Source organism: Clarias gariepinus, chromosome 8 (assembly GCF_024256425.1).
Source record: "Clarias gariepinus isolate MV-2021 ecotype Netherlands chromosome 8, CGAR_prim_01v2, whole genome shotgun sequence".
Taxonomy (NCBI): Eukaryota; Metazoa; Chordata; class Actinopteri; order Siluriformes; family Clariidae; genus Clarias; species Clarias gariepinus.
Window position 1 is genome coordinate 11,727,410 of NC_071107.1, and position 7,822 is coordinate 11,735,231.

Below are 7,822 nucleotides of genomic sequence, written 5' to 3' on the forward strand. Positions count from 1 at the left end.
GCTGTTGTTTGAAAGGGAAGAACTGGCAGGTGGGTGGAAATTCCCAGGTGGTGGGAAAAAAAAGTATTGGAAAGGTACAAACTTTGTTATTAGGAAAAATATTAGTGAGGATAAATAAGTATATAAATGAATGAATGAACTGTATTGAATGGTACTGTAATGATAAGACATGGGCAAACCATTTTGAGTTTCGAGTGTTGGATCAACATGTTATTCGAAGAATGTGTGTTATGTTAAAAAAAGGTGACAGTTACTTATTGATTGAAGAAAATCAGTACAAAAATTGTTAATTCAAATTTTTATTTTTGTTGCTTTTGATCATGATTATTAGTAAAGGTGAATGAATAAGTCATTGAATGTATAAATGAATGACAGAATGAATAAATTTGGAAATCATACCTATTATCTATTACCTGTTTGGGTGAAAATCATTCAGGAGAAAATATATACAAAAAATGAAGAGTGCCTAAAACATTTTCACAAGCTTTATGAAGAAAAGAGAATTATCATGTAACTGATACGTATTCATAAATGCTTTAGAATGTCCAAAATCTAAATTTTTACAGTTCCAACAATGACACTTTTTAGGAATTGTATTCGTCATTTATGCATTTGCGTCATTATCTAAGAGGTAGAGAAGCATGGTTATAGAATGAAGTCCAGGATGATGCTAGTTTTAAATAAAAATCCATGTCTGGGAAAGAGACCAACATTTTTAAAGTTTCCAGATAAACATGTGCCTATTTAAAAGAATGGATGTGTCTAACAAAATCTAAGCAAACCCCATCTGTGCATATATAATCATGGCATGCACATTTTTCTCCTAATGGATAGTGGCAGGAGAAAAAACATCCTGTCTTTTTTTTCCCCAACATTATAATGAGAAGTGAAAGGTTTAAAGGCAACATCTATAAAAATGTGTCTGCAGCTTAAAAGGTCTAAAGCACCTTTCTTCATAACACTCATAAAATATTCATGACTGAATGGGAGCTCAGGCAGCTTTACCCTACCCACCCACCTCCTGTACAACACTTCAAATTACTGTACTGTGTCCAAATTTGGAACCACCTGTATTTGAAAAGCACACTTTCATGGTTTTTACTTTATTACAGTAATTTGTCATATATAAGGTGACACCTTACATTGTGGTCTGGTGTACAATGAGTTGGACATGAATAGACATTCAAAATTAAATTCATAACCTACAATAATAACAGATTGTTTCCAAATGATTCTATTCAATCATTATTCAAAAATAATTAAAGTCAAGATTACCTGCAAAAAGCTAGTGAATTCATGACATGACCACGAGGCTAAAAATCAATGCCCTACTGTATGTAATCGGTATATGAATGTTTGATTTTTAAATGAGCTGCCATAATTACACTATTATGATAAATTTCATAAATGAACCGAATTGAGCTAGCTGTATTTGTACTGTGGATAACACCTTCCTTCACTGATGTACTGTGGACACATGGACAAATCCGTTTTGACTTTCAAAACTTAGAAAAAAAGTTAAGAATCAGCGAAATACTGGAAGCACTTGTGTTTGTTGTGTCTAGAGAGGTCACAGTAATCAAAGGCGTAATGTTCTTTAAGGTCAGAATTAAGTGATTTGACTCCAAACTTGGTTTACTAAAATAGTCTTCATTGTATTATGTATAGTTTGACTGACTAGTTTATGTTTGTAGCCCTTTGAGTACTAGCTCTTAATCCTAACAATACTTAAGCTGTACCTTTCTCTGAGCCTGTTTTCTCCAGGTATGGCAAAATAGTAAACATAATGGTTGACACGCTCTGAGATAAGCTGAAATAGTTTCTGACACATTGGTTAAAATATATAAATGCATATCATAGTTTACCATGCCTGCACTTTGGATAGAAACTTCAGCAGAAATCTGCTTTTACATCCTGACAAATGTAAGTGTGTATATATATACACACATATACATCATATGTCATAATTGAGATGATTATGGCTTACAGCTCTCAATACTTTTTACACTTTGTTGGCAATGACAGAGGTCAAAGGTTTTCTCCAAGCCTTCACAAGGTTTTCACACACTGTTGCTGGTGTTTTGGTCCATTCCTCCATGCAGATCTCCTCTAGAGCCGTGATGTTTTGGGGCTGTCGCTGGGCAAAACAGACTTTCAACTCCCTCCAAAGATTTTCTATTGAGTTAAGATCTGGAGACTGGCTAGGCCACTCCAGGACCTTGAAATGCTTCTTACGAAGCCACTCCTTCATTGCCCGGGCTGTGTGTTTGGAATCATTGTCATTCTGAAAACCCCAGCCACGTTTCATCTTTAATGCCCTTGCTGATGGAGGGATTTTTTAGGAGTAAAGTACTTTACATAGATACTGTACTTAATCATTAATGAAGAAGCCTGAAACAATACACTTTCATAGAGATTTAATAAATCAGTAATTGATGGTTCTGAAATGACTCTTACATTGCCAATTCATTAGAATACATATTTTTACTGAGTTTTCAACATCCGTTAATGTTTGCCAACATTATAAGATTGTGCTGCCTTTGTAATATATAAATTTCCTCAAGAAGAAATGATCATGACAGGTTGGGGCTTGTTTGGCATTTTAGCAAAACATTGATGGGATTGTGATGTGCGAGCTCTGCCTGAGCAGACCCTGCAGGAATGGCTTGTCACCATGGAAACAGGCCGACTCTTGTGTCACGGTAAGACCACAGAGGACTGGTAGTGTTTACACTCATGCCCCTACAGCCCAGCGTTACACAATTCTTCTATCGACAGTGAAGATGTGAAAATGGTTCACTTACACTGTGTTAATGTAATACTTAGGACTGATGAACTGATCATTCTGCAAATTCACAACATGCTAGTTATAATAATAAGACACTTTAAACTAGTTCTTGGATAAAAACAGCACTTATGTGCTTCTTGTGCTTCTTTTTTACACAGTGCTGTGTTCATTTATCAGATGTCCACAGTCCACCTACACTACTGTGCGAAAGACATGAGCACATTTTTGAGGAAAAACTGTCTTGAGGAATAGTTCTCCAGGTTTCCAGAAGCAGTGTTTTTTCTCTTATTTTCAGCCCAGTCCCTGTACCTGACCAGTTTCAGAGGAATGATTTTTGTTTTCTAAGTTAAACGGAGACCTATGAATTATTCAAACATACAAAAAAATCTAACTTAATGCATGAACCAGTGAGAAACAGCTGCAGGTAATGACAGATGATCAGGCCGGTGATTAGTATACTGGTGGTGGTGCTGAATGCTGAGTGTTTGGAACAAATGAGAGGGGAAATGAGGTTCCTGCTACGTAAACAAATAATTTTAAATTGCATCATTATATATTTTATTGTCCCAGTAAAATAATTGTTCTCACTTCTTCAGTTTAATCTACGTCATTTAATTTAATTCAGTTTTGTTCAATTAAATTTTATTTTATTTTATTTTGTGTGAAAAGATAAGAGGCAGCTCAAGACTTTTGCACAATACTGTACAGTATGTAATACTGTAGATTTACCTGTACTGTATGTGCAAGTTCCATAAATATTGGCACCCTGTAAACAATATATTTTAGGATAATATAAGTACATGTATTTCACATAGTCTGGTAATTATTTTATATGTTTATTGTTTATTATTAATATAATATTAACATATTTGGAAAATAGCCATCCCATGTGTAATTAACAATGGCTGTTTTAAATTTGTCTCTTTGGCCCTTGAAAATACCTGAAATGAATGGGAAAAAACTGACAAGAAAAAGTAAATCACATAATAAGCTAAAATAACTAAATTACTTTTCTTTTAACCTTGATTGGTTACATATTAACATAATATATTTTCATGTATTTTCATATTTGTACATGGAAACAAAAGTTAATTAAATAACCAAAAAAAGAAACCCAAGTGCAGGATGAAAAAATTTGTACCAATTAGCTGCCCAGTTGCGAATCACGGTCAATTTGGAGGGATGTAAAGGCCATATTGTTATGGGATACATTCAATTAAGTTCAGATCCTAATTTTACTGAATAATAAATGTATGATCATAAAGAGCCAAGTAGTCAAGTAGGCATTTTATTGTCACTTCAACCATATACAGCTTAGTACACAGTGAAACTTCCGCGACAAAGTGACAATTCAACAACACGACATTACAATACTTTGTACCATTCATTGACATTCATTGTCATCTATTCATTTCCTCTACTTATCTTAAGGAAATACTAATCTTTGGTAAGTGGGTAGAAACCTGAGTACCCAGAGAAAAGCTCTCAAGCACATGTAACCCCCAAATCTGGTGCGAGACAACAGTCCCACTCAACCACTGTGCCCCCTAATTTATCTTTCACAATCATTTTATCCTAATTAGGATAGAGTGAGCCTAGCCTCAGAACAGAGAACATCTCTGAGCAGTAATTAACCCGAACCTTAGAGCTGTGAAATGGAAACTCTACGTGCTGTGCCGTCATGCCTCCTTATGCTGTATTTATTTTTATGCCATATAACTCCAATGCAATGCTACTTCCAAAGAACTGCAAATCATTGTCCTGTTATGCACAAATACTCTGAATAATAGGGTTTTTTTTCTTAATGAGACAAAAAATAAACTGAAAAGGTTTTGGAATAGATGGTAGTGTTTCTGACAAGACACTGCCCTTTGAAGAAACACCCTAATTCAACAAACCTCAAGCTCTCACTGTATTGTAGTAGTGTTTGATCAGTCAATTTTAACCTTTTGTTTCAGAAGATTTATGGGCAGGCCATCCAACCTGCTCCTAATCTAACTAAAAAATATGACTAATCAATACCAACACATCCTGAAGTTTATATTTTATTTAATCAATTGTCAGACTGTCTAGAGATCTTTACAAAATGTTAAAGCAAAGCTATACATGGTTTCTAAGTAATATACAAGGATTCATAGTTAAGAAGGAAATTTAATTAAAAGAACAAAGAGGTGATGCGAAAGACAATCAATTACTGTAAATGTACACATGGAGACAAGAAAGTATTATCCTATTTGCTTGACGTATTTGCTTCCTGTATCCCTCAGCTCTGCTACTCCCTAACCACATTTTATTTTTGTTCCCTTTGATCCTTATTTAATTTTTTGTCTCATCAGATGGTGTATGCATGCCTCATGTTTTATCTCCTATGTCTCTTGTATGTACCTCTTTAAAGCCAAAATTAAAATTTCATGCTTTATCATGAGTCCTGTTTTTATACCCTTCATTCTCTCTTCTGCCTGTTTTATATTTCTCCATCCCTTACCTCTTGCCCCCTTCTGGTCTTTACCATTTTATACTTATGATATGATCTTTGATGTCAGTTATTGAAAATAGCAGGCTAAAGCAATGGTGCAGCCACTGATTCAGGTCACTGAAGCCCTGATCGCCAGGATTGGGTGTGAGATTAGAACTGAACAGTGTGTGAGGGTAGCTCTAAAGTGGCAGATTTGTTTTATGTCAAATCAATAAGCCCGCTGAATATCTTACTAGACTGACAAAATCCTTGGCCTTGAAATGTTCCTTAAAAAATAACTGACTGTGATGCATAGTACTGTATAAGGCTTTAAGTATTAAGGATTATATTTAATATACTGTATGTAGTGACTAATTAGTAAATGTACATAGTTTTACATAGAATCTTCTTTTAAGTAAGACACTTAACTATTTAAAGAACCCATAAAGAATTGTAGTCCTGTAGATTTAGTATCATGGCTAGTAAAAATAATTTAAGATACATCATCCTGCAATTATCATTAAGCTTTGTGGGTAATCCCAAAGCTTTTTTCCATTCTTGTTTTCTTATTGAACCAGGTTTTGTCACACAGGCAGAATGGCTACATACACTCACCTAAAGGATTATTAGGAAAACCTGTTCAATTTCTCATTAATGCAGTTATCTAATCAACCAATCACATGGCAGTTGCTTTAATGCATTTAGGGTCAAGACAATCTCCTGAACTCCAAACTGAATGTCAGAATGGGAAAGAAAGGTGATTTAAGCAATTTTGAGCGTGGCATGGTTATTGGTGCCAGACGAGCCGGTCCGAGTATTTCACAATCTGCTCAGTTACTGGGATTTTCACGCACAACCATTTCTAGGGTTTACAAAGAATGGTGTGAAAAGGGAAAAACATCCAGTATGCGGCAGTCCTGTGGGCGAAAATGCCTTGTTGATGCTAGAGGTCAGAGGAGAATGGGCCGACTGATTCAAGCTGATAGAAGAGCAACTTTGACTGAAATAACCACTCGTTACAACCGAGGTATGCAGCAAAGCATTTGTGAAGCCACAACACGCACAACATTGAGGCGGATGGGCTACAACAGCAGAACACCCCACCGGGTACCATCCATCTCCACTACAAATAGGAAAAAGAGGCTACAATTTGCACGAGCTCACCAAAATTGGACAGTTGAAGACTGGAAAAATGTTGCCTGGTCTGATGAGTCTCGATTTCTGTTGAGACCTTCAAATGATAGAGTCAGAATTTGGCGTAAACAGAATGAGAACATGGATCCATCATGCCTTGTTACCACTGTGCAGGCTGCTGGTGGTGGTGTAATGGTGTGGGGGATGTTTTCTTGGCACACTTTAGGCCAATTGGGCATCGTTTAAATGCCACGGGCTACCTAAGCATTGTTCCTGACCATGTCCATCCCTTTATGACCACCATGTACCCATCCTCTGATGGCTACTTTCAGCAGGATAATGCACCATGTCACAAAGCTCAAATCATTTCAAATTGGTTTCTTGAACATGACAATGAGTTCATCGTACCTCAACCAGATCTCAACACAATAGAGCATCTTTGGGATGTGGTGGAAGGGGAGCTTCGTGCCCTGGATGTGCATCCCACAAATCTCCATCAACTGCAGAATGCTATCCTATTAATATGGGCCAACATTTCTAAAGAATGCTTTCAGCACCTTGTTGAATCAATGCCACGTAGAATTAAGGCAGTTCTGAAGGCGAAAGGGGGTCAAACACCGTATTAGTATGGTGTTCCTAATAATCCCTTAGGTGGGTGTATATCGATGTACTTTAACTGCACACAAAACTCATTCACTTGTCAGACAACACAGGTAGCAGCAGGACAAGTGAATAGCAAGATAGAGAGAAAAATAGGTCAAAATGGACACATTTAATCAGAATTGTATGATACAGGATGTAAAATGCCATGATATTCTGCTTAATCAATGTTTAGATTTTCAAGATGATATTTTAACATTAAATCTTACCTGAAAAGAACTGTAGATATCATCATATTATAAATCTGCCAGTACACTGCCCTCCAGAGTGTTGTAAAGGACAGCTGCAGCCTGATAAAATTGGTGATATCATTTAATGGTCTCTTGTTATGTGGTCAGTAATATGTGTTTGGGTAAATTTGTGCAGAGGTTTATCATTTTCTTGGCTTGGGGTTATTATCTGTAGTGGACATGACTGCTGAATAAAATGGTCATTAACCCTTAAATGCTTACATGTATAATGTGGTGAACGATGTAAGTTGCACTGGGTAAGGATGTCTGCCAAATGCCGTGAATGTAAATGATTGGACCATGTGACCACATGCAAGACCTCTATTGAAGTATTGAAGTCTTTTTCTGATAAGGCTCACTAACTAAAGATTTTCTTATGGGATTCAACACATTGTGTGTCAAAATGCTCCTTCTTTCACTATTAAACGTAGTTGAGATTTCTACTGTCATTTTAATACAATGCTATTTCAACAGATGTTTAAGAGATCTCCAGTCATGATTATACTTTTTTTTCTGGCCACATTTCTTCCTGTTGGTGGTTCAGCACTATTCTTT